This window comes from Parasteatoda tepidariorum, chromosome 6, assembly GCF_982258835.1.
Source record: "Parasteatoda tepidariorum strain Cologne lab strain chromosome 6, Ptep-v5.0, whole genome shotgun sequence".
Classification (NCBI taxonomy): Eukaryota; Metazoa; Arthropoda; class Arachnida; order Araneae; family Theridiidae; genus Parasteatoda; species Parasteatoda tepidariorum.
This window is the reverse complement of record NC_141760.1, coordinates 57,863,320-57,872,104: the sequence shown is the minus strand read 5'-3', so window position 1 is coordinate 57,872,104 and position 8,785 is coordinate 57,863,320. Positions and strand designations below refer to the sequence as shown.

The 8,785-nt window shown below is 27.1% G+C and overlaps 1 long non-coding RNA gene across 6 annotated transcripts; it reads left to right on the top strand.

Moving 5' to 3' along the window:
* Window positions 1-485: 485 nt before the first annotated feature.
* On the top strand, window positions 486-8,475 carry LOC147808059 (uncharacterized). Of its 6 annotated transcripts, XR_015434690.1 has the most exons (5): window positions 486-789; window positions 2,501-2,530; window positions 3,891-3,924; window positions 4,554-4,598; window positions 8,322-8,475. It is a non-coding gene; the product is annotated as an uncharacterized LOC147808059 (long non-coding RNA). The 6 variants fall into 6 exon arrangements; XR_015434691.1 differs by lacking the exon at window positions 2,501-2,530; XR_015434689.1 differs by having other exon boundaries at window positions 3,891-4,598.
* Window positions 8,476-8,785: the final 310 nt, after the last annotated feature.

Here is an 8,785-nt window from a genome sequence, read left to right as displayed (position 1 = left end):
TATAACAATTATGAGCAGCGACAAATATATCAAAGCGAAGCGTTCTATTTACGTATCGAATATGTTGCCACATTTTTAATACAGAAGTTAAACTTTTCTCCACTTTAATAAATGTAAACTAATGCGAACTTTACAATTAAATTATTAATTCCTTCGTATATTATTGGTTTAAGTTGTCGAAAATTAATATTTCAATTGTGAGGTTCGCATTAGCATACATTTATAAGAGTGGGGAAAAGTATATGCATTTTTAATAGTTTTTTGAATATGGCTCTTTGAAGACGAAAAAGCAGACGAAAAGCATAGACTTACAAAATGACTGATAACTAAATAACTAATCAAAATTTTTGAAAAAGAAAAAAAGTACTTCTTCATTATGTCAAAACACAATTATGTGCCGAGTTTCGTGCCTGGGCGAAGCTTCTGGGGCGATATATTGTGATTACAGACAGACAGACACACACACAGCCGCATTTATTATTATCCCAGCAAAAACATAAGTTCTGGCCATCTTCGAAATTACTGACGGTACTGATTGAAAAGTGAAGGTGCAAATTACTGTCAGCTGGGTTGATTGCTGGGCCACCCTATGAACTTTTGCCAACATTGTAGGAAGTGTTGGCCCTGTACATTACAAACAGCCGCATCCCGTCAGTCTGAATCTACCCAATGGGCCACCAAGTTAAAGTTGTCTGCTGCCGCCAGTGAAGCGGTCGAGCGAGTAGCTGTAACTGTGAATTTATTGTTTAGAAAAAGAAGCACGTTGGATTCTTATAATTTTCAAAAAAGGTAAGGTTTTATTTTTTTCTATTACATTGAAGTTATTATTTTAATCATTTTTGATTTACTATTGTTCAAATATGTTTACGACGTGCAGATTTCGGTTTACAAAGAACCGCGTTTGAAGTGCTGTTTTGGCGCTATGTTTTAGATTGGCAATCATCTTTATTCAATTAATACATCATAGTTAACACCTTTCTAAGATAGAATAATAAAAATTATTAAATTTAATTCAATGAAAATGTACAGACAAATGTTTTATCAACACCAAGATCGCAGCGAAATTTTTAGCGACAATCGAGCAGTAGCACGCCAAAAACAAATATAAATTCTGTTGTATGATGACTCTTTAAGTGCAATTCATAATATGTTGTAGCATATGATATAAATCAGGTTTATCTAAGTATATTATGAAAATAGGTTTGTATAATAATCAAGAATTTTCATTAAAACTTATTTCTTTATGTTAAATAATATTTAGATTTTAGTTAACTAATTGCTGTTAGTAATATTAAAAATTGTTTCTGTTATATGTATTTCATTTTAATGAAATTTTTGAGCTAAATTCAAGTGTAAAAATAGGTAAAGGTTTAATAATTTATACTGAATAGTTTAAATTAAGATGAAAAATTTATTTGTACATGTTAATATAAATAATTGCGAAGAATCGTGCTGTGAATTCTTAAACAACCTAAAAAAAATATAGATTATGGAAAGTTTTTTAGCACGCAGTTGCTCATACTTAATTGTATATTGGCTAACCCCACTTATACAAAAAAAAATATTACAAAATTCTTTTATATTTTGAAATCAATGTTAAGTTACTTCATAATTTTTGTTAAGAGTTAAGTGAATAATGTTTTTATTGTGAATTTCAAGTCAATATTCATATAAAATAATGCCCGATTTTTATAGGGATTACAAAAATATATAAAAGTTCAATACAATATGAAAACAAAATTCATACTCAATAAAAATAACAAACAACTCTTTTTCTATTAGTTTTAAAAATGTTAGAAAACCTGTTAGCGCTCTCCATGAATTTCTATAGGTTTTCTTATTTCTTGCTGTGTTTATTATTAATTTAATGAACTCGCACTCGTATTGGTAACATGCGATCAAAATTTCTACTTTTCGACTAGTTAGAGTACTAAAATCTACAGGAGCTCTGTACTTGTTGACAATTTAAATTACAATCATTTCCTGACTGCTATAGACAGAATATAATACCATTTTATTTACAAGTACAACTTCTTAAAAGGATGTTTGACCACTTTCGAAGTAGCCGAGGTACTTCAAATTTAACTTGTATTCTATTGAGAAAACAAGTTATAACTGCTTCCAAATCACTGAAAGCTAAATTTATAATAATTTTTTGCAGAGAATCTTGCAGTGGAAATAAAAGTTTTCAATTAACTCCTTGAAAGATTTTCAATGCTAACCTTATATTTTGTGATCCTAGAGCCGTACTTAGAAAATTTTGTTGTTTTATTGTTGACAATTCTTTTAAGAAAATTTCCTGACCTACAAGTTATTTTTCTCATTCTAATTTCTGAAAAATATTATTCTAATTTTCATTCAAACGTTTTCAGTGCCCGTTGTGTAATGCTTTTTAAATTTTTGCTGAAAGTTAAGCGAAATTTTTTTTACAGTATATCTCAAGTTAATATTCACATGAAAGTAAGACCTTTTTTTTTTCTTTTACCTCTTTAAATGTTAGAAAACCTGTGCCAGTCCTCCATGAATTTCTGTAAGTTTTATTACTTAATGTATTTATTATTTATTAAATTATCTCGCTTTCATGTTTGTAACAATGGTAACTTGCAATTGAAATTTCTACTATTTTCCAACTGAGTGAAGTACTGCGTCTCTGTTCTCATCAACTTCACTTTCCAAGTAGCTGAAGTGCTCCAAATTCAACTCTTATTCCATTGACAACTTACATCTTATCACTTAAAGGAATTTTTTTTTTCTTAAACTAAATATCAAATCCTTATATTGAGCTTTGTATGGAAGTGCTAGACTAATATAATTATTAATAATAGTTTATTAGACACAATATGCTTTAATATTAGATTCCATTGAACACTAATTTAAACGTAAATTTACGAGTAGTTTGAAACACGGCTTAACGAAAAAATCTAGCCGCTTTTTTTTATTGATAATTTTCTTATTTTATTTTCATAATCTGTTTTGGCTTGAGCAAAATAGTTGTTGTTTGCCTGTCAGTCTGACCACAGCAAAGTGAGGGTTTAAACGCACATATTTTAAATTATTGTACTAGGGGGCGAACCATATGGAAACGACAAAAATTTGATTATAATCAATTTGAAAAGTTTTTTTCAAAATAAATTAAATTTCAAAAATGACTTTTATGTGAAACTGTTCTATTTTACATAAATTAAATTGAGAAAAGCAACTATTACCAACCAATTCCCCTGATACAAATTTTTAAATTTATTAATAGTTAAAATGATTTATCAATTAACTTATTTTTTTTTTCATCATCTGCAGAATCTTTGATGTGCATAAATAATTTAATATTATTTTGAGAAGTAATATTTTAATTATTATTATTTGAATTATGATTTTAAAGAAGGATTAAGGACATTTTAATGTATTAAGCGAATTCATTTATAAAGTACAGTGAATTCTCACTTATGCACCAGTCTTTGGGACCAAGAGAAAAAGCGTATAAGATTTAAAAAACAGTAAGTTCATGCAAATAAGAAAAGCTTCAGATTCAGCAAAAGCTAAATTTACAATAATTTTTTGCCGAGAATCTATTAGTGGGAATAAAAAAATAAATTTCAATTAACTCTTAGGAAGATTTTCAATGCTAACCTTATATTTTGTGTTTTTTTTTATTGTTGACAATTCTGTTAATAAAATTTCCTGGTCGAAAAGTTATTTTTCTCATTCTAAATTTCCTGGCCTACAAGTTATTTTTCTCATTCTAATTTCTAAGAAATATTTTAATTTTTATTTAATCTTTCTGGGTGTCCATTGGGTAATACTTTTTAAATTTCTGCTAAGAGTTTACCGTAACATATTTTTACTGTATACAAGGTAATATTTACATAAAAATATGACCTTTTTTTTCCTTTTAGCTTTTCAACCTGTGCCAGTCCACCATGAATTTCAGTAAGTTTTTTAACTTTTATCATATGCAGAATCTTGGATGTACATAATTAATTTAATATTAGGTACTTTGAGAAGTAGTATTTTAATTATTATTACTTGAATTATGATTTTAAAGAAGAATTAGGGACATTTTAATGTATAAAGCAAATTTATTTATAAAGTGCAGTGAATTCTCCCTTATGCATCAGTTTTTGGGACCAAGAGAAAAAGTGTATTAAGATTTTAAAAACAGTAAGTTCATGCACATAAGAAAAGCTTCAGATTCAGCGAAAGCTAAATTTACAATAATTTTTTGTGGAGAATCTTTAAGTGGAAATAAAAAAATAAATTTCAATTAACTCTTTGGAAGATTTTAAACGCTGACCTTATATTTTGTGATCCTAGAGGCGAACTTAGAAAATGTTGTTGTTTTATTGATGACGATTCTGTTAATAAAATTTCGTAGCCTGCAAGTTATTTTTCTCATTTAAATTTCTAAAAAATATTATTCTAATTTTTACTTAATCTTTCTGGGTGTCCGTTGTATAATGTTTTTTAAATTTCTGCTAAAAGTTTACTGAAAAATTTTTTTACTGTATATCTCAAGTTAATATTTACATAAAAATAAGACCCTTTTTTTTCCCTTTTAGCTCTTCAAATGTTGGTAAACCTGTGCCAGTCCACCATGAATTTCTGTAAGTTTTATTACCTTTATCATCTGCAGAATCTTTGATGTGCATAAATAATTTATTATTTTGAGAAGTATTATTTTAATTATTATTATTTGAATTATGATTTTAAAGAAGGATTAGGGACATTTTAATGTATTAAGTGAATTCATTTATAAAGTATAGTGAATTCTCACTTATGCACCAGTCTTTGGGACCAAGAGAAAAAGTCCATAAGATTTTAAAAACAGTAAGTTCATACAAATAAGAAAAGCTAGATAGAAAAGTTTCAATAGCTGAATAAAACTACAAATAGTCATGAATAGCGGCTAAACCTTCTAATTGTTTTTAATGATTTCGAGTAATGTTTTTGTCATCTCTGTTTTCGCGTAAACTGAGTAATAGTAATCGCTATAGCTTTACATTCCTTGACCAAAAACTAACGTTTTAATTGGTGATGGGAAAGACACTGCTAGATAAATTTTGAAAGCATATGGGTGGAATATATATGGTGGTTTCAATGTGGGTGGTGTGATAGATAAGACACCTTATTCAAATTCATATAAAAAAATGTCTTCCTAGAAACAATAAAGGTGAAAAAAATCCCATAGGGAAGAAAAATGAACTGTATTACTAGATCCAGTAACTTATTTCCTTTTATCTGTAACGAAGATTGTTTATTTGCTTTAAACTGAAAACTTTTTCTAAAAAATGGGATTATTTTTTTCTATTTAAACAAAAAATAAAATCAAAATTTTAGACTTTTAAAAAAAAATTGTGTGCTGAATTGAAATATTTATTTTCTGAATGATGCATAAAGAATTATAATTATTATTATTTTCCTATATAATGATCAAGGGCCTTTGAAAACCTTTGTATATATGCAAAAGGCACATAAAAGAGGTGGCGCAGAAGTGATTGGTCACTGTATGTAGTTTTATATTTTAATAATGGTTATTAATTTTCATTTTAATCATTCACTTCCCTATTCAATGAAAAAAAGTGTTATATTTATAAATTTTATTGATGTATATAAAATATTTTTTTAAAAATTTTATTAAGTACAGTAAGATTTTGATTGTGAAAACACAATCATATTTAAAAACCTACCTTGTTAACATAGCTTAAAAACGTGTAGGTTAAAGAGAAAAAAAAAAAAGTAACGACAAAGTACTGATTTGAAGCATCTTGAAACTAACCTGTACAATATTGAATGCCTTCTAAGACATTATTTGGTAGAAAAAATTTTTGCGATAAGAACAATTTTTTAGTTCAAGCAAATAAAATGCCCCGTAAAAGTTAAAAAATTCTTAATAAAATGTGTAAGTAAATTTAATTTATGGTAACTAAGAAATAATGTTAATAACACCTACATTTCACTTATTTATCTATTCTTCAATAGTACAAAATATTTTTATTTGGCAAAAATATATACACCTACCTTTTTAAAAACAAAAAAGTTTTCGTGAAACAGAAGTTTAAAATGTAAACACATTAGGAATCTCTAAACTAACATTTAAGTGCGACAGAAGCAAAAAGATTATAGAAATCTTACGATTTTATGAGTTAAACGAGATGAAAAACATCAGAACCAGTTTAATTGCATATTGAAATGTTGAAGTTTTTAAAGATTCTTTTTTAACTTTCCGCCCTATAAACGGGTTGTGGTTGTGTCACGTGGGCGACCCTGCTTCACCACAGGTGCCCACTGGGTAACGAGAAGAAAGTAGTAGTTCTGGCATTCCTGTGGCCAATGGGACAACCCCCCAATGCCTGCAATTTAAAAAAAAAAGGGAAAAAAGTCTATAATAAGGAAACGCCCATTGTAACGCTCCTGTCCTTGGGCAATCAAACAGGTTTAAATGTTTTCAGTCTAATTTTTCTCTGAATTATTCATTAGATTTAAATAAGTTTTGTTTCTTTTTATTTGTGGCCCATAATGTGTGTATCCTATTACAGAGTTTATTTGCTAGAATTCGAAAAGTATATGTTGAAAGTGGTTAATGTGCAACTCCTGCTATTCTAATCTACAGAAAATGACAACAAATTTTTCTGTATCAAATAAAAATGCAGTGTACCTCCTCGAGAAGGGCCAACCGTCCTCACTGCCCTTTGACGACACTGTCTGATAATATTCCTTTTAAAAAATTTAATGTGTCAATGATGATTACACACTTTTAAAATTATTCGTGTTAATAAGTTTGATTCAGATACCATTACAAATATTTACTTTGTTAATTCTCAACTGGTTAAATTTTTAAAAGATTTTTTTAGTATCAATAAGTTTATTAAAAGATTTTTTAAAAAAATTTGAAATGAATATTTTTTTTAAAAATATGTACCTTTCAATATTTATTTTTAATTAATCGTTTATTAGTTAATAGTTTAAATTATGGAAAAAGCCTTCAAGTTTAACAATATTTTTTTCTATTGCACAATGTTTTCTATTGCACAATGATTTTCTATTAGCATGTTTTTTTTCTTTGTAAGCTACAAATTTTTCTCATTTTGATAATGGGTGAGAACTACTTTTTGAAATATACATGTAAAATAGTAGGTATAAGATGGTAATTTTACAGTCGTTAAGAATCGAATTCAGCTGTTACATAATAGTACACATTTTGTTAACTATTTACGGTGTTAATTAAAAGCCCTTTAAAAACTCGGTGTACCCTTTTTTTTTAGGAAGCACCTTTCCCTTTTTTATTCCTAGGCATAGTAATGGAGTATTTAACAAATATTTTTTGTTAAAAGAAGGAACTAAATTAATAAAAAAATTTGAAGAAAAGAAATTTCATCAGAGATGTAATCAATGTTATTAATATTTATGTAAACTTTTCATTTTTTGTCTTACATCTATACCAGTTATATAAAGACATTACGGAAATCGTGACATTGGTCAAATCTGTCGTTATTCTTATCTAGTTCTTGTGTTTTTTATATGAGGAAAATATTAATTTCACAAAGCATCACCATTAAAGTAATTTAAGAATTTATTGATTTATAAAGTTATTACAGAATTGTAAAATTATCTGCCTTTTTAACTAGCAAATTTTGAGCAACCTTTTTTCATATGGTTTCAATTCTGGTTTCAATTCAATACATATTATTGTTTTGATGCCTATTTTAATATGAAAAATGTTGTAAATTTTGAAATTTTTTTTGTCAAGGGTATACAATTAAAAATTTAATCATAAAAGTAAAGCGAAAAAGAAATGCTATTGATACATTTGTGCATGTAAGTAATATATATTTAAAAGTAATTTTTCTTCTATACCTTTCCTTGAAACAATAATTTACATTAGAATATCATAATTGTTTTAAATATTAAATGCAATAAAATTGAGCACCATAAAATTAATGAAGAAAAAACTGCATGTTTTTTAAAATTAAATATTTTCTGAGAAAAGGTGAGCACAAAATTAAACACCCTGAATAACTTTTCATTTAACAGTTAGATTTTCATGTACTAGTTGTCAATCTTAATGGGTTCGTGAGTCAATATTCAATAATTTCATTCAGAAAGGAATTTTATGTTCAAAATCTTTCTAAATTATAAGACAGGTGTATGTTTTGCATGGTGTTACTAATTTGAAGACTAATTTGATGAGTCAAAATTTATCAATGAAATGATAAAAGCAAAAACTTTTCGATAGAAATTTTAGTTTTAAAAGCTCATTTTCACAAAAATACTTATGTTTTTAAAATATTCGATTTGCATAATTTTTATTTTATTATCCTCTCTTTCAGGAGAACTCTTCTGTGCTATTCCAAGTGATTCTATGTAGACAAGGATATGATTTCTCTGTTGTTTTTATTATTTTTAAAATTAAATTGAAATTTGTGTAATATTTGTATTGATTAAGGTTATGTCTTTGTATAATAAAATGTTTGCAAGAGACAATGTTGATTATTCATTTAACTAATTTCAGGGTACATTCAATTCATTACATGACTGGCTACATTAGTACATTTTTGTCCAATACACCTATTTTTTGTTAAATTTGCTGCAAGACTAAATATAATCAGTAAAACATGAATTCATGATCAGTATCGCACTAAATGATCATCTCTGGACAGCCTCTTAATATTATCGGCTGTAGGTTGTATTTATTTTTGTATAGGGTACAATAGTATCACTAGATTCCTTAAGAACACAGCTTTTATTTTAAAACATATATATACTGACTACAAGCTATTATAGACATATATAT